The 24043-nt window shown below is 39.9% G+C and overlaps 2 pseudogenes; both read right to left on the bottom strand.

The window, feature by feature from the left end:
• Positions 1 to 20481: 20481 nt before the first annotated feature.
• On the bottom strand, positions 20482 to 21047 carry LOC100589690 (annotated as a pseudogene).
• A 903-nt stretch (positions 21048 to 21950) lies between these two features.
• On the bottom strand, positions 21951 to 22686 carry LOC100600347 (annotated as a pseudogene).
• Between the last annotated feature and the right edge of the window lie 1357 nt (positions 22687 to 24043).

Genomic DNA, 24043 nt, shown 5'->3' with positions numbered 1-24043 from the left:
AGGATTGAAAACCCCTGTCTTAAAACTGACCTAGTCTTGGATCTCAGGAAAGGGATTCGCTGGGAATTGACCTTTTTTAGGCTGAGATCTGAAGAATGAACAGGAGGACGTGGGGGTGTCAGAAAAAAGACTTTTTCAGAAGTTGTAAATTTGAGAATCATCAGCATATGCATAGTATTTGAAGCTCTCTGCAGGTGTTTTTGTCTGTGTGAAAGTAAGGAGCCAAATTAAACCCATTGCTAACCGCCCTCACTTTCTGTTTCTTATTTTGTATGCTCATTTCCTGTAACATTCGTCCTGTTGAAAAATAGTGTATAGTAGTCATTTATTTTTTAAAAAGTATAAATCTTGAAGGATGCTTCCTGTCTCACATCATAGTAATAGGAAAAGTCAGTGAATTTGAAATTCAAATTTAGTTTATTTAAATGAGTAAGAAGATTCACGGATATTTTAGGTATGCCACATTTTCTGAAGCTATATCTTTTTACCTCTGAGTCTGTATTCAATTTTAAATACTCAGAATATGCTTCTTCTATACTGATTTCTTTATTTTTTTTCTTTTCGAGACTTTTGGGAAGGCATGATTGTGTGTTGAAATGTGAGAATGACATGAGATTTGGGAGAGGCCAGGGGTAGACTTATATGGTTTAGCTCTGTGTCTCCACAGGGCAAAATAGGGACAGCAAGTCCTGAAGAAGAGGAGGCTCATACTTACATATCTGAGACAAGAACTGTTTCCAAGAACTTTCTAAAAATCCTTTCACTTCTTTCATACATCATTTGATAAGATTTATCACAAGATGGCCGGGCACGGTGGCTCACGCTTATAATCCCAGCACTTTGGGAGGCTGAGGCGGGCTGATCACTTGAGGTCAGGAGTTTGAGACAAGCCTGGTTAATGTGGAGAAACCTCATCTCTACTAAAAACACAAAAATTAGCCAGGTGTGGTGGCATGCGCCTGTAATCCTAGCTACTCAGGAGGCTGAGGCAAGAGAATTGCTTGAACCCTGGGGGTGAAGGTTGCAGTGAGCTGTGATCACTACAGCGCTACTGTACTCCAGCCTGGGCGACAGAGTGAGACTCCATCTCAAAAAGCAAACAAACAAACAAAAAAACCCAAAAGATTTATCACAAGACATTCTTCAAGACTGCAGTGATTAAGTTAAACTGTTCTTGGAAAAACATTTGCCCCGTAATGGCATTTCTATCAATGAACTAAAGCAACTCTGGCTTAGAAACTCCATGACCAATGAGCCATTTCTAAGCAGCTTATGTAAATATTTTTTGCTAATAAAGGCTCTCCTTACCCTTTCTTCACTGAATGCACTGGTGATTTGCCATGTCATACATTCCAGATTATAATCCTTATTTCATTTCTTTTTTCTTTTTTTTTTTTGAGACGGAGTCTTGCACTGTTGCTCAGGCTGGAGTGCAGTGGCCTGATCTCGGCTTACTACGGGCTCCACCTCCTGCGTTCACGCCATTCTCCTGCCTCAGCCTCCCAAGTAGTTGGGACCACAGGCGCCCACCACCACCCGCGGCTAATTTTTTGTATTTTTAGTAGAGACGGGGTTTCACCGTGTTAGCCAGGATGGTCTCAATCTCCTGACTTCGTGATCAGCCCACTTCGGCCTCCCAAAGTGCTGGGATTACAGGCGCCTGGCCTCTAATCCTTATTTCTATTCCCAAGTAGACCCAACATATTTAGAGATAATTTTCTCTAGCATCTTTTGACAACCTCATGACCTAAACACCTCTCATTAGGCCCCACCTCCCAACACTATTGCATTGGGAGTTAAGTTTTCAACACATGAAATTTGGGGGACACAGTCAAACTATATCACTTTGTCTGCCACTGTTAGAATCAGATATCCACACTGTGTGTTTTTTTAAAAAAGAATCAAATCTTTTTTTTTTTTTTTTTTTGAGACGGAGTGTTGCTCTCTTGCCCAGGCTGGATTGCAGTGTCACCATCTCGGCTCACTGCAACCTCCGCCTTCTGGGTTCAAGTGATTCTCCTGTCTCAGCCTCCTGAGTAGCTGTGATTACAGGCACACACCACCATGCCCAGCAAATTTTTGTATTTTTAGTAGAGACAGGATTTCACCGTGTTGGCCAGGCTGGTCTCAAACTCCTGACCTCAAGTGATCCACCCATCTCAGCCTCTCAAAGCGCTGGGATTATAGGCATGAATCACCATGCCTGACTCAAATCTTTTAATTAATTGATTGATTTATTAACAGATGTGGACTCACTCTGTCACTCAGGCTGGGGTGAGTGACAATCCTCCCAAGTAGCTAGGATTGTAGGTCCATACCACCATGCCCAGCGAATTTGTTTTTTGTAGAGATGGGTCTTGCTGTTTTGCCCATGCTGGTCTTTAACTCCTGGCTTCAAGTGATCCTTCTGTTTTGGCCTCTCAGAGCACTGGGATTGTAGGTGTGGGCCATTGCACCTGGCCTAAATCTTTTACTTAATGCTACACCTCCTCTTCCTACAACCCTCTTCAAAAAAAAGAAATCAAATACTAAGTTTGCAAACTTATTCACTTATGTTTATTTTATAAAAGTGAAGACAAGCTTATTTTATGGCAAATGTTATCCTACTTTCTTGACCTGATTAAGAAAAAAGTGATTTCTTCTTCATTAGTATAGTGGTATTAAAATAAAAAGAAGAAAAAAGAAAATAAAATTATTTTTTAAGTGATCTCCTCATTAAATAAAAATGCAAAGTATTCCTGTTCAGTGCAGAGGAGACCTCTTAAAGTATATTTTCCAAAAAGGAGGAGGAAACTTTTTACCTCTAGGTTTCCCCTTTGGGGATTTCTCATTGTTTCAGGTCACTACCACTGACCTTGTCTCCTTCAGAGACAGGCGCCTTCCTTTAAAACTTTGACCCAAATGTTGACAAAACCCTCAATCTCCCACTAGTTATGCTCTGTGCACACGTAAGTATACGTATACACACACATTCACACACATGCTTTTAAAAAATGTTGAGTTCATACAAATATCAATAATTCCATTCAGATGCCACAGGATCTTTCTTATTCTCCCTCATTCCATATTTGTATCTCTCTTCTCCCTCATGGAGAGCCATGGCTCTCAGTGGGATCACTCAACTACCACTTCTACCCGTCTGCCAGAGTTATCAACAGAATTGAGCCTCAATTGTCCACAACTGTAATCTGCCTGATGAAGGTAACATTATTGATTTTCTTTTTTCCCTTGTCTGGATCACTTCTCTATTCCTCTCCTGGTGCTTCTGGGATTCAACTCCGAAGTAAACTACCTGTATTCAAATTCTTGTCTCAGTATATGCTTCTGGGGAAACACTGTGTAAGTCACACCCCCCACTCACTAACCTACTGATCCCAGGTACCAAGAAATGGTCTTGTAACAACTACAAATATACAAATGGTCTTGTAAAAACTACAAATATTCAAAGCATAATATCACATTAGCAATATAATAAGATATATCTAGACTGTAAAATATAGTGCAAATCTAGGAAGCAAAACTTTCTTATGATCATATTTTAACGCTCAATTATTTCAATTTATCATAAAACATAACTATTAATATTAGTTTTGTTTATGAGTTAAATTATAGCGTGTACAGCTAAAAGAAGAAAAAAATGAAAGAAAGCAAGAAAGAAAGCGGTGAGAAAATAGAAGAAGGGAGAGAAAAAATAAATCTACATACAGGGTGAATGTTCTGTTTTTAAATGGCCTTTGTGATTCATAAACACTAGCAATGTGTCATTTGATCCACAGATCCATGCCTCCAAGGAGCAAACGTAGGAATAAATGAACACTAAGGCCCTCATTTTGATCTCATGCAAAAAGGAGGTAATATTACTTCATCAAATGAGCTGTTTGTGAATAAAGAAATGAATTGAAAAAACTTGATTTCCTGTCATCTTTGGTTCAATTTTGGGATGGAAAGGAATAAAAACAAGAGCATTCTTAGATCAGTACCAGTTTAGTAAGAACAGTTCTTCACAAGACATAACAAAACACGTCTCAACCTTTCGAAGAAAAAACAATGCAAGTCTTTGTTCCAAATCTATACAGAGGTAAAACACTAATATAATGGTCATAGAACTCTGTGAGCATAGTATAAAGAAATCTGTATTTAAGAGCTCAGTTATGATTTCAAAATTAATTGAAGGCTGGGTGCGGTGGCTCACACCTGAAATCTCAGCACTTTGGGAGGCCGAGGCAGGTGGATCACCTGAGGTCAGGAGTTCAAGACCAGCCTGCCTAACATGATGAAACCCCATCTGTACAAAAAATACAAAAACTAGCTGCGCATGGTGGCAGGTGCCTATAATCCCAGCTAATCGGGAGGCTAAGGCAGGAGAATTGCTTGAACCTGGGAGGCAGAGGTTTTAGTGAGCTGAGAAGGCACCACTGCACTCCAGCCTGGGTGACAGAGAGGGACGCCGTCTCAAGAAAAAAAAAAAATTACGGGATAGATATTTGCAAAAGTATTGGAAATTAAAAAAAATTATGGAGTAGGTATTTACAAGAGTATTCACAATAAGACTTCTTATATACAGTCAACTTTATTTTAAAAGCAAAAATGACATAAATGAGTGAGAGAGATCCAAGCCTTGTAGAGTAGAAATGCTCTTTGAGCTCTTATATTTGTTTATATAGAAATTTTCTTCATAAAGAGACTTTTGGTGAAGAACAGTGAGTACAGTTATTTATGAAGTTGTCTTTTAATTCAAAAAATGAGTTTAACTGGAAGGTTGAAAATTGAGTGATTTCCTAAACCAGGAAGAAGTTGAATCCTGGAATAAACCAGTAACAAATTCTGAAATTGAGGCAGTAATTAATAGCTTACCCACCAATAAAAGCCCAGGATCAGATGGATTCACAGCCAAATTCCACCAGAGGTACAAAGAGGAGCTGGTACCATTCCTTCTGAAACTATTCCAAACAATAGAAAAAGGTGAACTCCTCCCTAACTGATTTTATGAGGCCAGCATCATCCTGGTTCCGAAACCTGGCTGAGACACAACAAAAAAAAAGAACATTTCAGGCCAGTATCCCTGATGAACACCAATGTGAAAATCCTCAATAAAATACTGGCAAATCAAATACAGCAGCACATCAAAAAGCTTATCCAACACAGTCAAGTTGGCTTCATCCCTAAAATACAAAGCTGGTTCAATATACTCAAATCAGTAAACGCAATCCATCACATAAACAGAGTCAATAACAAAATCCACATAATTATCTCAGTAGATACAGAAAAGGCCTTCGATAAAATTCAACACCCTTTCGTGCTAAAACTCTCAATAAACTGGTATTTATGGAACATATCTCAAAATAGTAAGAGCTATTTATGAAAACCCATAGCCAACATCATACTGAATAGGCAAAAACTGGAAGCATTTGAAAACTGTCACAAGACAAGGATGCCCTGTCTCACCTCTCCTATTCAACATAGCACTGGAAGTTCTGGCCAGGGCAATCAAGCCAGAGAAAGAAATAAAGTGTGTTCAAATAGGAAGAGGGGAAGTCAAATTGTCTCTGTTTGCAGATGACATGATTGTATATTTACAAAACCCCATCATCTCAGCCCCAAAACTCCTTAGGCTGATAAACAACTTAAGCAAAGTCTTGGGATACAAAATCAATGTGCAAAAATCACAAGCATTCCTATACTCCAATAATAGAGAAACAGAGAGTTATATCATGAATGAACTCCCATTCACAATTGCTACAAAGAAAATAAGGAATACAACTTACAAGGGATGTGAAGGACCTCTTCAAGGAGAACTACAAACCACTGCTCAAGGAAATAAGAGAGGACACAAACAAATGGAAAAACATTCCATGCTCATGGATAGGAAGAATCAATATTGTGAAAATGGCCATACTGCCTAAAGTAATTTGTAGATTCAATGCTATTCCAATCAAGCTACCATTGACTTTCTTCACAGAACTAGAAAAAACTACTTTAAATTTCATATAGAACCGAAAAAGAGGCCATATAGCCAAGACAATCCTAAGCAAAAAGAACAAAGCTGGAGGGATCACACTACCTGACTTCAAACTATACTACAAGGCTACGGTAACCAAAACAGCGTGGCACTGGTACCAAAACATATAGACCAATGGAACAGAACAGAGGCCTCAGAAGTAACACCACACACCTACAACCATCTGGTCTTTGACAAACCTGACAAACACAAGCAATAGGGAAAGGATTCCCTATGTAATAAATGGTATTGGGAAAACTGGCTAGCCATATGCAGAAAACTGAAACAGGACCCCTTCCTTACACCTTATACAAAAATTAACTTAAAATGGATTAAAGACTTAAACATAAAACCTAAAGCCATAAAAACCCTAGAAGAAAACCTAGGCAGTACCATTCAGGACATCAGCATGGGCAAAGACTTTATGACTAAAACACCAAAAGCAATTGCAACAAAAGCCAAAATTGACAAATGGTATCTAATTAAATTAAAGAGCTTCTTCTCAGCAAAATAAACTATCATCAGAGTGAACAGACAGCCTACAGATTGGGAGAACATTTTTGCAATTTATCTATCAGACAAAGGTCTAATATCCAGAGTCTAAAATGAACTTAAACAAATTCACAAGAAAAAAACAAAAAATTCCATCAAAAAGTGGGCAAAGCATATGAACAGACACTTTTCAAAAGAAGACACTGTTGGTGGGAGTGTAAATTAGTTCAACCATTGTGGAAGACAGTGTGGCAATTCCTCAAGGATCTAGAACCAGAAATACCATTTGACCCAGCAATACCATTACTGAGTATATACCCAAAGGATTATAAATCATTCTACTGTAAAGACACATGCATACGTATGTTTATTGTGGCACTGTTCACAATAGCAAAGACTTAGAACCAACCCAAATGCCCATCAATGATAGACTGGATAAAGAAAATGGGGCACATATACACCATGGAATACTATGCAGCCATAAAAAAGAATGAGTTCATGTCCTTTGCAGGGACATAGATGAAGCTGGAAACCATCATCCTCAGCAGACTAACACAGGAACAGAAAACCGAACACCGCGTGTTCTCACTCATAAGTGGGAGTTGAACACTGAGAACACATGGACACAGGGAGGGGAATATCACGCACTGGGGCCTGTCAGGGGGTGAGGGGAAAGGGGAGGGAGACCATTAGGAAAAATACCTAATGTATGGGAGGCTTAAAACCTAGATGATGGGTTGATAGGTGCTGCAAACCACCATGGCACGTGTAAACCTATGTAACAAATCTGCACGTTTACACATGTATCCCAGAACTTAAAGTAAAAATAAAGTAAGTAAATAAATAAATAAGAAAATTGAGTGATTCCTTTGTTAATCTCTGAGGTACCGTTTTCCTCCCAGTTCTTCCTCTTCATGTCCCTAGCTGTGGCTGGGGTGTTATGATTGAATCATTCTCTTGGAACCATTTCCTTGTTTGACTCTCACCTGACATTTGAACAACTGAAATCTAAAATAAGTCATGTGAAACAACCTCAAATTTGCTATAGCTAGTGGATTTGGCTGTTGTCCTTCACTCATGAAGGAATAGCTTTATAGCTCCTACTTGGATTCTGAGATAACGAAACCTGGATTCAAGTCCTGGCTCTGTCACTATTTTTGGTAAATGATTAAAGACATCTTGACACTAGAAGTTCTCTCTAGGTTGTTTGGATGAACTAGCTGAAGCTGGGGCCTCCTCTCCTTTTGCCAGTGAAAGTGGCTATGTCTGAAACAACTTGTCTTGGTACCTGTTGCTGCGTTTCTCCCAGTGGGCAGAGCTGTGACCAAAATCACCTTTCCATAGGAACTAATGAGCAGTGTTGCCAGATGACTGGCACCTAAATTCAGACCATTTAGTGTCCCAGAACAGACTTTATGTCCCTTGCTTATAATTCCACTTTCATCTTGCCCTATAAAGGGGAGAGGAACAGGGGTGGATTCCTCTCTTTAAGCACAGCCCTGTTATGCATCCAGCTGCACCCTGGCCCAACTTAGCTCACCTCTTTGCAAGACGCCCAGAGAATGGGGTAAACCTTTTGCCTGTAGCATACACACCCAGTGATACTGCAGATGTTTGCAAGAGCCCTTGGCAGGCAGCATGATATTTTACTTTTGTGACCCTTAGTTTCCTCATCTGTGAAAATGGAAAACACGATACAGTCTTCCCTCATATCAGGGGAAGGATTGGTTCCAGGACTCCTTTGGATGCCAAAAGCCACTGATGCTTAAGTCCCTCATATAAAATGGCATAGTATTTGCACATAACCTATGCACATCTTCGTGTATACTTTAAATCATCTCTAGGTTACTTATAATCTGTAATACACTGTAAATGCTATGTAAATAGTTGTTCTATATATATTTTTTAACATTTATATTATTTTTCATTTTAAAAACTATTTTTGGTCTATGTTTGGTTGACTCTGTGGATATGAAACTTATAGATAAGGAGGGCCAAGTGTACCTCACAGGATTGTTTTCAAAGTTAAATTTATTCATTCAACTCATGTGTGAAGTACTGTTGAGTTAGCTCTTATGTAAAAGTTTGCTGCACAGATTAAAATAAATCACCTTTGAGAGAGTTGTGGTGTTATCAAAAGAGCATGGACTTGTGAGTGACATATTTGGCTTCACATACATTCCAACTTTGTTGCTTTGAGCCCCTGTGACCTTTAGTAAGGTGTGAGCATTAAATGAAATGATATCTATAAAAGGATCAAGTACACATGTGTACATGCTCAATAAATTGTGAACTTGCTTTCCTGCTCCCCTGCCTTTCCTCCTCCCTTCCTCTTTTTTTTTTTTTTTTCAGAGATGGGGTCTTACTTTGTGACCCAGCCTGGAGTGCAGTGGTATGATCACAGCTCACTGTAACCTTGAACTCCTGGGAACTCATGAGCTCAAGGGATCATCCTGTCTCAGCCTCCTGAGTAGATGGGACCACATGTGTGCTCCACCATGCCTGGCTAATTAAAAAAATTCTTTTTGTAGAGATACAGTCTTGCTTTGTTGCCCTGGCTGGTCTCGAATTCCTGGCTCCAAGCAATCCTCCCACTAGACCTCCCAAAGTGCTGGGATTATAGTTGTGAGCCACCATGCCTGGCCCTTCCCTTCCTCTTTACTTCCACGCATGTTGCTTGTTTCTTATTCTATTCTGACTTCTTCAACGTTCCCCCTATCTGGACTCTTTCCCCCTCCAAATTTTCCCCTAACTGATATGCTATGTTTTCTCAAACTCAACAAATTCTCAATATGCAGTAGAGAATAAAGGATTGAATCCATAGTGAATGTGGGCCTGGGGCTGGGTGCATTTTCTGGACCTACTACATATGGAAAGATTGGGCAATGAACATCCATCCTTGTGATAGTTGATTAAAGTCACCAATAAGTGCAGTAATGCTGACTTTAGTAGCTATCAGAATTGTATGTTTCTGCAAATCTGGGCTGTTCTTTGCTTCCCTCTTCTGGTGAGTTTCTTTTTTTTTTTTTAGATTTCTTCAGAGAGCAGCTGTAATTTGGAGGGATGTAGTAAACAAGTCAGTAACTCTAGAGTAGCATCCAATATCTTATCATCTTCCTGGCTCAATTTCTTGCAACTGAGGCAGTATTGTTATTTCACACAACGGACTTGCTGACATCAAAGGAGCCAGAAAGACTAGGCAAAATTGAGACTTAGAATTAGACATTCTGTTGAGTTACTAGGTAAGCAGAGCCCAGCTGAGATGATAAGTTCTGTAGGGATTGTGGAGGGACTCTCTCCCTAAGGATCTAACTCAAATGACTTCATGTTCCAGGCAAGTAAGTAAACCAGTAAAGGGGCAGATACACAGTAAGGAGTACTGGAGACTATGGCAAACTGGGGAACATATGTCTGGCTTAAGGACATTCATATGTAAACATTTCAAACATTGAATGTGCCAAACCAAATATGTTAGTGAGCTAAATTTGCCCTATGCACCATCAGTTTGCAACCTCCCCAAGACTTGCAGAACCTGGTCTCTAGGGAAAACAGCAACAGGTAGTAGTGGTGAGCCAGAAAAGCGGTTCCCGGCAGGAAGGTTCACACAGGTGTAACAGGACTAACCTGAGTGTGAGTGTTGTTATGGCATGCAATATGCGAAAAGTAAGCCATTAGTTAACAGGGTCCCAGTTCCACGGATGAGAGTGGCAGGAGGCAGGGCTCAGTGAAGGGCTCTAAGTCCTCTGTGGTGGCAGAGGGAACAAGACAATTTCCAACCAGGAAGGCCTAGGTTATCAGTATGGTAATTGTTATGGGAAATCAGAACAAGGATGCAACAAATTGCAAGATCATGTATCACTTATTACTGAATCACTGGCATATTCTATGTAAATCCCTTACAATATTTTTATTGCTTCTTAAAAACTGAGTTTTAAAATTGTTTATTATAGAACATTTAGAAAATACAAAAAAAGCGTAATAAAAAAATAACTTTTGGGCTGTCCTACCTGAGGAAAGGCAGCACTGTTTCCAAAGCTTGGAGCCAGGCAGGGAATCAAGAACTTCTGTCTTGGGAAGAGGACTTTGGAGTATGGGGGCAGGAAACTGGACTAGGAGCCAGAAATGGGCTGGGCAGCCTTTATGAATTATTTATAGCAGAGCTGATTTCAGACTATTTAAGATTATTTATCATAATTTTTTATTTGAAAATATTGTAATTAGGATAGCTGGGCACGGTGGCTCATGCCTGTGATCGCAGCACTTTGGGAAGCCCAGGCAGGTGGTTCATCTGAGTTTAGGAGTTCGAGACCAGCCTGGCCAACACGATGAAATTCCTGTCTCTACTAAAAATACAAAAATTAGCCGAGCATGGTGGTGAGGCCTGTAATCCCAGCTACTCAGGAGGCTGAGGCAGGAGAAGCCCTTGAACCCGGGAGGTGGAGGTTGCAGTGAGCCTAGATCACACCACTGTACTCCAGCCTGGGTGACAGAGCAAGGCTCCTTCAAAAAAAAAAGAAAAGAAAAGAAAGAAATATTGTACTTAGTAGCCAGAATATAAAACTTAGCTCTTATCTAGTCAGATCTGTAGTATTCATAATATACCTTCATCTTTCTAAGGAGGTATGAACTATCAAGATGTCAAATATTCATATCTTACCAAAATGCATGTCCTTAATTTCTCTTTCGGGGTTATGGACTATCTGGATTATATACACTACTGATCTTCCACATTATGGATTATATTGTTTTAGAATAATTCTGGTTTAACTGAATATGTGTATAGCAGAGTATGAATCTTTTCAATCTTCAATTATTAGTCTGTTTTATGTAACAGTTGTGGGTCACTGTGTGTGTTTTTAGTATAGGAGTAACTTTTTTTTTTTTTTTTTAAGAGACAGAGTCTTGTTCTGTTGTGCATGCTGGCGTACAGTACCACAATCACAGCTCACCGCAGCTTCCAACTTCTGGACTCAAGTGATCCTTCTGCCTCAGACTTCCAAGTACCTGGGACTACAGGCACGAATCACCACAGCCAGCCTGGAGTGACTTTCTAAGGGTAAATAACAAGTCAATTGAGACTGTAATTATATGACTTGGGGCAAAATTAACTGTTGTCAGCTGACTTGTTACCATATTTAATTTTAATTTTGGAGCTTGTATTCAAAAGCTATTATATGAATATAAGAATAAATGATTTTTTTTAACAAAAAAAGATTATTTTAGAAGAGAAACACGATATCTAGAAGAGAAAATTTCAACTTACTATTCTCTGGGCTATTCTTAACCTACACTTACATCTCTCCTAAAATAAACAAAATCAATCATCCATCATACGCTCCTATAATGGCATTTTCAGTGAATAGAGGTATTGTGCACAACATGTCCCAAAATGTAAAATCTAAGATGTCCCACGTGTGGCTGCCGTAATAACTCCACTCATGCACTCTAACATCTAATAGTCTAACATTATTTCTATACTTAGTTTTTCTTTAAACTTCCTCTTTTTTTTTTTTTGTTTTTTTGGTAATTGCCACATCTGCTTTAGCAATTTTGTGATTTTTAAACTTCTTCCTGCAAAAAGATTTTAAAAACATGCGTGTTGCTTGTGTAATATAACCATTATCTCTTTGGAAACTTGGAAAAATATAGTAAAATTGGTGGGAAATGGAATTATAAGCATTCTTTTTTTTTTTTCTTTTGATGGAGTCTCACTCTGTCGCCCAGGCTGGAGTGCAGTGGCACAATCTCGGTTCATTGCAACCTCTGCCTCCCGGGTTCAAGTGATTCTCCTGCCTCAGCCTCCTGAATAGCTGGGATTACAGGTGTGCGCCAGCACACCAGACTAATTTTTGTATTTTTAGTAGAGAAGGAGTTTCGCCATGTTGGCCAGGCTCATCTTGAACTCCAGACCTCAGGTGATCCGCCTACCTCAGCCTCCCAAAGTGCTGGGATTACAGGTATGAGCCACCGCCCTTAGCCCAAGCATTCTTTCTTTTTCTTTTCTTTTCTTTTTTTTTTTTGTTTTTTTTGAGATGGAGTTTTCCTCTTGATGCCCAGGCTGGAGTGCAATGTCTCACCGCAACCTCTGCCTCTGGGGTTCAAGCAATTCTCCTGCCTCAGCCTCCCGAGAAGCTGGGATTACAGGCATGTGCCAGCATGCCTGGCTAATTTTGTATTTTTAGTACAGATGGGATTTCTCAGTTGGTCAGGCTGGTCTTCAACTCCCAACCTCAGGTGATCCACCCGCCTCGGCCTCCCAAAGTGCTGGGAATGCCAGGCATATTTTCCCCATAGTTTTAGCTCAAGGTATTACATAGTTACTGCCAAAAGAAACAATGGTCGGCCGGGCGCGGTGGCTCACGCCTGTAATCCCAGCACTTTGGGAGGCCGAGGCAGGCGGATCACGAGGTCGGGAGATCGAGACCATCCTGGCTAACACGGTGAAACCCCGTCTCTACTAAAAATACAAAAAATTAGCCGGGCGAGGTGGCAGGCGCCTGTAGTCCCAGCTACGCGGGAGGCTGAGGCAGGAGAATGATGGCGTGAACCCCGGGGGGCGGAGCCTGCAGTGAGCCGAGATCGCGCCACTGCACTCCAGCCTGGGTGAAAGAGCGAGACTCCGTCTCAAAAAAAAAAAAAAGAAACAATGGTAAACATCTATAGCTGAGTCATCAGTGACTATTTAATGGATTGGTTAAGAAATAGTGACTCAAGAAATATAAACTTTAATCTTAGCTGTTTCTGATGTAATGTCATGTCAGCCATTTGTTTTACTCTACGTTATTTTGATATTGTACCTCATAAAATTTGGGAAACTGCTAGTAAATAACTACACTCAACAATGTGGGAAGGATGAAAGAGGCTTTATGATGTCACAGAAAGAGCAGTTGGCCAGGAATTAGAAGATCTGGCTTCTAAATATATTCTTTTCACTTAAAATTGCCATGTTACTTTAGACAAGCCATTTCGTTTTTCAGAGGCTGTCATTTTCTTCATCTGTCAGATACAGATGATAATACATATCTTATTTATATTTTAAGGCTGTAGGGAAGTACAAAATTAAATAGTGTTGGTAAAAGGACTTTACAAATTGCAAAGTTATAATTTCAGAAATAACACCAGGGCTTTGCTATAGTACCGTTTGCTACAGCATGGAATTCAACATAATGCTGCTCTATTTCAGACTATTGAAAGGGGTACGTCAGTGGCAAGGCTATATCATATTCATCTTTGCAGGAATTTCTAGGTTGATATAATGAAATTCAAAGGATATTTATTTTAGAATTCTGACTCATTTCTGTTAACTCATACATACACTATTTCAATGATTTACTTTTGTTTTGAGAATTACTTGATTTTCCCCTATTTGTTCTCCATTCCTTTCTCCACCAACTCCCACCCCCTCAAACAGTAAACTAAAAACAGATGTTCTTCTTTTTCTTTTATGAGACAGAGTCTCACTCTATCACCCAGGCTGGACTATGGTGGTGCAATCTTGGCTTATTGCAGCCTCGACCTCCTGGGCTCAAGCAATCCTCCTGCCTCAGCCTCCCAAGTAGCTGGCACAACAGGTGCGAGCCACCACGCCCAGCTAATTTTTTAGTTTTTGTAGAGACAGGGTTTTGCTGAGTTGCCTAGGCTAGTCTCGAACTCCCAGCCTCAAGTGACCCTCCTCCATCGCTTTCCAAAGTGCTGGGATTATAGGCAGGCACCACCACACCCGGCTCTGAAAACAGATGTTTATAGAAAAACCAATGGTCATTTCTGTGTTCCAGATCTGTTAGAAGTTTACAGTACAGTCAAATGGATTTGAAAAGATCTCATGGAGCTATTCTAGCTTTAGTAAAGGCTATATATAGGAAAATGATGGCTCATTTTATTTGCTGCCCCTTCTGAAATCAGGCAAACAGTAAGTATTTCTAAGATACACTTGAATGTCTGCTTTTTTTTTTTTTTTTTTTGAGACAGAGTCTCGCTGTCGCCCAGGCTGGAGTGCCGTGGCGCGATCTCGGCTCACTGCAGGCTCCGCCCCCCCAGGGTTCACTCCATTCTCCTGCCTCAGCCTCCCGAGTACCTGGGACTACAGGCGCTCGCCACCGCGCCCGGCTAATTTTTTGTATTTTTAGTAGAGACGGGGTTTCACTGTGTTAGCCAGGATGGTCTCGATCTCCTGACCTCTTGATCCGCCCACCTCGGCCTCCCAAAGTGCTGGGATTACAGGCGTGATGAATGCCTGTTTTTTAAAAAAATCAAAGTCACATTGAATAACATTACCATTTTTTAAAAATCTTTGTTTTTATCCCTGACTTTTTCATAATATAGCCATGCTCTCTCTCTCTCATATATATATACACACATATGTGTGCGTGTATGTGTGTATGTAGATATATGTGTATAGGTATGTGTGTTTATATATGTATATGCATGCATATATGTTTCTATATAAACACACACACACACATGCACACACAACTGAACACTTGATATCTTGATGTGGTACTTTAAACACAGCATGAACAAAACAGAATTCTTGGTACTCTATTTTGTCACCCCTCTCCTCCAGACATGTTGATTACCCCAGTCTTCTCTATCTCATTTGATGATACCATTATCACGCAGTTACTCCAGTCCAAAATCTGTTTCCCATGATTCTTTTTCATTTAGCCATATATTTAAACCATCGGCTAATCTTTTCACTTTTCCTCTAAAACATATTTAATCTATGCATTTCTTTCCATCTCTATTATCATCTTATTACAAAGCAATGTCTGACTCTCTCTCTCTCTCTCTACACACACACACACACACACTTTCTGCCATTTAAGAGTAAGTTGCAGACATGATACTTCATTATCCCTAAATACTTCAGTGTTTAATTCCCAAATACAAGGACATTCTGTTATACCATTATAATTTTTTAAATAAATAAACATAGATATACTACTATAATCTGTAGATTTTGTTCAGCTATCTCTAATTGTCTAAAGAAAATATACTCACTTTTAGCTACCTTAAATCTGCAGAACAAGCTTAAGCAATGTGTTATACGTAGCACAGAATGATTGGTTCAAAGATAGCACCATTAGAGTTTCACTTCTCCTAATTATTTATATGATACCTTTTTTTTTTTTTTTAGACAGAATCTCGCTCTGTTGCCCAGGCTGGAGTGCAGTGGCATGATCTCGGCTCATTGCAACTTCTGCTTTCTGGGTTCAAGCAATTCTTGTGCCTCAACCCCCAGAGTAGCTGGGATTACAGGCGTGCACCATCATGCCTGGCTAATTTTTGTATTTTTAGTAGAGACAGGATTTCACCATTTTGGCCACGCTGGTCTCAAACTCCTGGCCTCAAGTGATCCTCCTGCCTCGGTATCCCAAAGTGCTGGGGTTACAGGCGTGAACAACTGTGCCCAGCCTATGTAGTACCTTTATGAAAATACATGAAAGGAAGTGGGGGCTTGGTTCTATCTATCACTGCCTTCTGTCAAATCTTTCACTAGTATCTTCAAATATCTGGTTCTTAGTTTCTTTAAGTATAAGGTTATACAAGATTATCACTGAGGAGCCCAGTGGTTCTAGAATTTCATAATTATATAAGGATGGTTTGTGTCCCCATATTTTAGTCTCAGACTGAATTCTAGCACAATCCTGAGGTTCTTTGTTAATAGTTAGGTTCACTACATGAAGGGCGGGTTGATGGAAGAGAGTTCTTAATTTTAAGGTTCTTGCAGGCTACCACAGAAACTCACATACAGGGTTGCTGCTCTGGAGGAAGCAGATGTGCAAAAGTGGCCTCTTTGTGCTCAAGGATCTTCACTCTGTGTATACTGATTATGGAACTTGAACATTAAAGCCCAAAATCTACTAATAATTATTTTCCAACATTTTCTCTCAAGGATTTAAGGATAAAGAGTAAAAGGTAACTGCCAGGATGCTTTTAAATGAAGTTATACTTCTGTCTACACTTCATTTCAAAACAGAATAATTCAAAAGGAGAGATAGGTTCAGGGCTTATGACTTTTAGTTATTGGCTAGAATAAGGAGATAACAGATGACATGTTAGACCAAGGTGCTTCCTGGGGCTCAAAATTTCGGGAGGGGATGTTCCTCAAGGAATTCCAAGGTTGAGATTTTTATCTCCTTAGATAGTTTAACATACAGAACAATATCAATAAGCCTAGACTATTGATACCAGCTTTGGAATCCCTGAGGAGACGTACTGTGAGTTGCCACAGACAAACAGGAGTCTATCTTCGATTACCTCTTTGTGGTGCCTTCCCATCCGTTGTCTTTGAGCTTTACTTTTCTCTCACTCTCTCCTCACTTCTCACCCCTATTGACAAATGTTTTATTTAGCATCACAGATAATTATTTTATTGAGTATTATTCCAGTCTCCTAATGCCGAACATTTTCAGTAAATAATCTTCTTTCTCATCCCTCCAGGTAATTACAAAAGTAAACTTCTTTACCATAGCTCTATCATAGCACGAATGGGAGGAAGGAAGAGGAGGAGGAGATGGTTCTTCCTACTGGTCCTAAAAATGCTCTTGAGTGATATCTATACAATCAAAGGTAATATTAACATATTTAAGAATCAGTACCACATAGGACTCATTTGACCAATTGTAATGGATGCAAATAGCAGGGCTGGATCAGGGTTCTAGAGGCCTCCTTCTGTGCTAACCCTACCTCTTTGGTGCTGCATCAAAAGTAGGAAAAATGGGGCTCCAGGCAGGGTATACTGTAAATCAGCATTTTAATAGGTTTTTGGTCATACCTGTGCACATTCGTTGGTTATCAGGTCTGTGCTCAATGGTCTCATGATATAACTTCTCCAAATCTTTTCTTCCTCCGTATCAGCAACCACTTCCAAGTTAAAGATATATCTGCTCCTTATGGGTGGGAGTGTAGTAGTGGATTTTTAAAAAGTTCTTTTTAATAAAAATTTACTAAAAATAGAGATGGGGTCTTGCCCTGTTGCCCAGGCTTGTCTTGAACTCCTGGGCTCAAGTGATCATCCCACTTCGGTCTCCCAAAGTGCTGGGATTACAAATATGACCCACAATGCCTGGTTTAGTAGTAGATTTTATTAGGTGTTTTAAAATTTTGTTTACATTGGTCTTGGCATATAGATGTTTTATGGTTTTATTAATCAAATAAACATTTTTCATTTATGCTTTTGTTGCATTGCCTTTACGGCTTATAAAGACCTTTCCTGTAGAGATATCAAACAAATATTAAGGTATATTTTCTCTGAATTTACAAAAGATGATATCACTTTTGTTTTTTTTCTTTTCGAGATGGAGTCTCGCTCTGTCACCAGGCTGGAGTGCAGTGGCATGATCTGGGCTCACTGCAACCTCCGTCTCCTGGGTTCAAGCAATTCTCCTGCCTCAGCCTCCTGAGTAGCTGGGACTACAGGTGCGTGCTACCATGCCTGGCTCATTTTTTGTATTTTTAGTAGAGACGGGGTTTCACCATGTTGGCCAGGATGATCTCGAGCTCCAGACCTCGTGATCCGCCCACCTCGGCCTCCCAAAGTGCTGGGATTACAGGTGTGAGCCACCATGCCCAGCCCATTTTTTTTTTCATTTTAAAGTTTTTATTTTTTTTAATTTTTATTTATTTATTTATTTTTGAAACGGAGTCTTGCTATTTCTCCCAGGCCAGAGTGCAGTGGCGCGATATTGGCTCACTGCAAGCTCCGCCTCCTGGGTTCACGCCAGTCTCCTGCCTCAGCCTCCCGAGTAGCTGGGACTACAGGTGCCTGCCACTGTGCCCAGCTAATTTTTTGTATTTTTAGTAGAGACGGGGTTTCACCATGTTAGCCAGGATGGTCTCAATCTCCTGACCTCGTGATCCACCCGCCTCGGCCTCCCAAAGTGCTGGGATTACAGGCGTGAGCCACCGCGCCCGGCCCTTATTTTTATTATTTTTAAAATAGAATGGAGGGGTCTCACTTTGTTGCCCAGACTGGCCTCGAACTCTTGAGCTCAAGTGATTCCCCTGTCCTTGGCCTCGCAAAGTGCTAGAATTACAGGCATGAGCCACCATGCTTGGCCTGGTGGTATCGTTTTTAAATTCAACTTTTTCTCTGTGACCTGTTTTTTTTTTTTATGTCATGTGTAGTTCTAACTTTTTATCAAAAAATTCCTTTTTCCCAACATCATACTTTTTTTTCACTGCTATAACGTTTTTTAATTTTAAGGGATCTTAGTCTAAAACAAAAAATTAGTAATAAAATCATAGGTTTATTTCAATATTTAAAAATATCTTCAGTAACATTCCACTCAGAAGGTAGATAACCACAAAGTTCTTTCATAAGGAAGGGTGCAAATGGAATTTAATATTGTCTTACTGTACTATGTAGAATACAAACTGTGAAGACAAGGAAATTAAATAATTCCATTTTTTTCTCCTACATCATTTTTGCTGAAGAACTGCTCACTTAACATCCTAGGAACTACCTTGTTGAGATTTGTCACCACTATGTAAAAGGGATGAGCCTTTATCCGTAGCGTAATGAATGTGACACTGCCTACATCCATCCTGTGGGACAGCTAAAAGAATGAGCCCGCAGCATCACACATGCCAACCAGTCTATTAGAGCAATCATCCATATAACTACTTTTGCCAAAATCCTCCAACTTAAGTTTTAAATAGCTAAAATATGATCAAAGTCATATAGGTACTGTATCTGGAACTACAAATATATTCTGTTCACAAATGTTCAGTGTTATAGAAACAACGCCTTGGGACAGTCAAGGGTACAATCACATTTTTAAAAATCAAGAGTAAGCAGCACACACAAAAGGGCATTCGCACAAGGCAGAGAAACCTGTTTCTTGGCATTAGGGAGAAAAACAACTGGCTAAAGAAATAAGTTCACAGATAGGTACAATATACAATTTGATTCTCTGAGTATTAATCTTGGAGACATAGCTATACATCCAAACACACAATCTAATGTTTTCCATTAGGAGTTTATTTCATTTTTTGAGACGTAGTCTTGCTCTGTTGCCCAGGCTGGAGTGCAGTGGCATGATCTCAGCTCACTGCAATCTCTGCCTCCCGGGTTCAAGTGATTTCTGGCTAATTTTTGTATTTTTAGTAGAGATGGGGTTTTACTATGTTGGCCAGTCTGGCCTCGAACTCCTGACCTCAAGTGATCCACCCGCCTTGGCCTCCCAAAGTGGTAGGATTACAGGTGTGAGCCACCGCAAACAGCTGTAATTATTTAGTAGTTTATTATCCAACAGTTAAAAGAAAAACCCACCAAAAACCAATCCAATTATATTTATTAACCACTTTAAAAACCTCCTTTGTTCTTTATCAACCACTTTACTCCAAGTTTGCTAAGTGTAATCATGAGATTGTCCAGCCTAATCATCCAGAGAAAATTCTCTGGTTGCAAGATGATGCCTTGCTTCAGCTCCAAGTAAACCCTGAATTAGATACAGAAATCTGCAAAACAACGATATATTCAAAAATGTGAAAAACAGGAGATTTAAGGCAGATGGTAACTCTAAGAAGAGTCACTCAAGTATTAAAATGGCACTCTGGAAATGGCTCATAGCAAAACCGAATTTTCTATTAGGTTCATCATATGGGTGAAACCACTGTCAGTAGAGGACAGAAGGGGGGCTGCATGGTTAGGCTGCACCAAGGAAATTTTGCTTTTATGGATCCACAGAAGAAAAATGACTTTTGGTGCCATGTAGCTTGCACTTATCTCCAGCAAGACAGCCTAGCTCCCTCAACCCCATTGTGTGTCTGGGAAAAGATAGTAAAAACATTTCCTTGAGAGGTAAAGACTACAAGGAAGCTAGAAGCTCACTGTGCACAGGTGAGAAATGAGGACCACGTGTAGATTTTTTTCTATCTGAACAGACATTTATGTTTTGAATTCTCTATTTCCAACAATTCCCTTCATTATCTTTTGCCGGGCCCAAGGATATTGAAGACATCCATTGCTTTGTCTTCCAAGTTCATCAGTGCCTACACAACACGGTAACAACAAAGTCAAAGACATTCCAGACACTCTTCCAGAAAAGGGAAAAGCTAGGATAGTCACATAAGAAGGATCTCCAGGATGAAAATAAACAAGATAAACCGAGTTGCCACCTCCAAGGTCAGCTTCAATGGCCACAGTTATGTATCTGTGGATCCCAGCAATTCTATTTCAACCACCAATATGATCGTATTCAAAAAGATGAGGAAGATGACGAAGTTTGTGAAGAGAGGACACTCAAGGACCCATCCAGCCCACAAAGAAAGAGGTGGCCTCTGCAGCGCACACGAAGCCTCCTCAACAGCCTCTGGGCATGTGAAATCTGTCCTATACGTTGAGGCTTTATAAAGAAGCACACTAGCTGGTGTTGATCTCCCTACATAAGTTTCTTCTGGTGGGAAGGATCAAGTAACTCCCTGATAGTGTCCCACGGCACAGCTTGGCTCAAGCCTTGCAAATGCTAGATGAGAAATTATCGATGAGACATGAACGAACGGCATCAGCTAGGGGCAGCTGCATCTGCCCTTCTTGGCGATAAGTGGCCATGTCTGCTCAGCCCAGGTTCTCTTCACCCGCTCAGTCCTGACTTCATGCTTCCGCCTCCAGCTCTGGCGCCCCCTGAGGCCGCTACCCCCACGCAGGGCTGGCTCAGGGCCGGCTCCCAGCCTCACTGTGCCGCATTCCCAGCCCCGGCTGCAGCCCAGGACTGGGCCCAGCCACGCTCAGGCGAGCCGCCTCACTCAACCCAGCCACCATGTGTAGATTTTAAGCTTTTATTTATTTATTTATTTTTTAACTGGAGGAATCTGTCACACACCACAAAAAAAATTGTGTCCTCCTCTGAAAAAAAAAAAAGGTCATGCAAAAAAATCAGATTCATAATAGAAAAGGAAGTATACCTCCAAAATAGGCAAAAATACGTTTTATGTTTTAAAAACATGCAAAATAATTTCATGATGAAATACCTTGATTTGCCTGTGACTTAGAACTTATTTCATATTAACCAGATTCAGTTGCTGTGATAAATCTATTATGCGTTTTAGAAAATCTATTTTTAAAAAATATCTATTTTTAAGCCAGAAGATAAACCTGGCATTTGTGTATCCATGTGTAAGCTAGCCTGCTTGGTATCGTGCAGCCAAGATATTAAAAGATTAATAAAATTATTTTTAAAAATCCCCTGTTACAGACTAACAGATAATATATTTCCTCACATTTTCTGGGCTATACTACTTTGTATTAATGCAATCTGAATTTTCATATATAAATACCAGTCATGGGTGTTTGTTAAAACTGAAAAGCAATAGGGTTGGGAGGACCTTTGCAATATTGGTCATTAAATCATAAGTAAAATTATTCTGGACTATAGTAAGTGGAATGTCCTAACTTTTCTTAGTTCAAACTCTGCAAATTGATTCTCAAGTTCATAATCATGCCCTTCTATGTGCTTTAAGTGGACATACTGACTTTGTGGTGTATACTTTGTAAGAGAGCAGGTAACTCCAGCACAGAAGAAACCATGTAATGCAGAACGGGGGAGGACTTCAGTGACACTATTCCATTTTTATTGATCCAGACTGTTGCTTTCAATCCTGCACTGAGGCCTCCTTGGACGTCGGTTTCTAACGTATCACTGACCATCACACAGACCTCAGGTTGTACTTTGAGAAGATTGCAGCAGTAATAAAATATGGATGGTGCTGGCTTCTCTCTCTGCTGTCCACCTCCAATAGCGTGGAAATAAGACCGACAGGCACAAGCCTCAATTTTCTCCCTCTGGGTCTGTCTGTCCCCATTCCTTAATAAAAATAGGCAGGCCTCCTTTCTAAGTTCGGTGAGCATGGCTTTGATATTTTCTGCTAGTGTCATCAGCTGTAAACATGTAGATTTCCAAAGGAAGTGACATTCTTCAGTCAATTTTCTATTGGCGGCACCATCTTTTTTTCCTGGACTGCTTCTTCCCAATTGAAGTCCTTAGATCAGTAATGCATGTACTATAAGGATGAAAACATTCCTCCGAGTTTAACTTAAACTATATCACAGATGATTTCAGCATTTTCTTAAAATGATATTTTGATTGTAAGAGCTTTCTCATCTCCAACAGGTCTCTCCTGCTCCCTCTGGCCATGTTGATGAGCATGTTGTCCAGGTCAAAGAAAGAGGCCAGCATGTGGCTCATCCCCATATCCCCGACGGCTCCCGCCACCCTTGCACGGGTGAGGTGGGCGTCCCGGCAATGTCATACTTTTAATAATGTGTGATTTTTTTTCATTGATGGGTATTACAATTTTTATCATGTTTTAGGTTCTTCTATGTACTGTAATAAATTCTCTTCAAGAGTTATCTATTTTTTCAATTGATTAGTCTTAATTATCATATCTTTACATGCCTATCTGGGAAAGAATAAAATGCCTTCTAGAATTGTGCAACATGGCAGCCTTGTTTAGAAGAAATCGACAGTGTTGAATTTTACCTAAGTTCTGTGCTCCTGGAAAAGAGCAAAGATAGAGAAATCCCCCACTCTTTTGTGTTTCAGAAAGGCCTTGCTGCAAAGAAGCACCCTTTCCCATATAATTTAGATAAAACTCATGTATACTGCCTTGTTTACCTATGACAAGGCCAGAAACAGACTCCAAATTCCCACTCTTTGCCTCATAAATGATTAACTAAACTTGTTTGTACTAATGATCAGTGGGAACAAAATGCTTGTTAATCACACTTTGGTTAAGATTCTGTCTATCCCCCAGGTCCCTGAACCTTGGCCCATCCTCAGTCTGAGTCAGCATGTAACCCCTCTTCAACAGCAGCTCTGGAGAGGAGGCTGGCTTCAGGGTAAAACATTCTTTAATTCCATTCTCTTATCCCACTTGCCCACATCTAAATCTTTCTAATCTAGTTTACTCCTCTCTATAAAAGAAAAACTCATTTCACCTAACTCTTGAGAAGCTTGCTGGTATTATGGTCAAAGAGTTCCTATTATTGCAATAGCTCCCCTTCTCCTATTGAAAGAGACCCTTTTCCTCTTACAACTTCCAACAAAGTCTCTCCTTACTAAGTCTGAGTTTGCTTTTTATTTGACAGGACCCACTGATTACCTTTTATTAAATTTTTATTCTTTCCTATTCTCAAATAAGAAAAGATTATTTTGCCATATCTGGCCCTCACCCGATTTAGGTTTTTAAAAGACTTTTTGGAGGTATAACTTACATACATACAAATGTATGTATAACTTGCATATATTTAAGAGGTAAAATTTGGTGATATTTGACAGATGTATAACCCTTGTGAAACTTGTATTACACAATGTGTGGAACATTTCTGTCATCTCTGTTTTCTTGAGCCACTTTGCATATAACCTCCCTTCTGCCCTTGGCTCTTTGCAACCACTGATCTGTTCTCTGTCAGTATATGCTAGTTTGCATTTTCTAGAACTTTTTATGTGTGGAATTATATGGTGTGTCTGGCTTCTTTCACCAGCATAACGATTTTGAGATTCAACACTATTGTTGCAGTTATTCGTAGTTAATTCCTCTTTTGTTATC

This window comes from Nomascus leucogenys, chromosome 2, assembly GCF_006542625.1.
Source record: "Nomascus leucogenys isolate Asia chromosome 2, Asia_NLE_v1, whole genome shotgun sequence".
Taxonomy (NCBI): Eukaryota; Metazoa; Chordata; class Mammalia; order Primates; family Hylobatidae; genus Nomascus; species Nomascus leucogenys.
The sequence above is the reverse complement of the archived record's forward strand: the minus strand, read 5'-3'. Positions and strand labels throughout refer to the sequence as shown.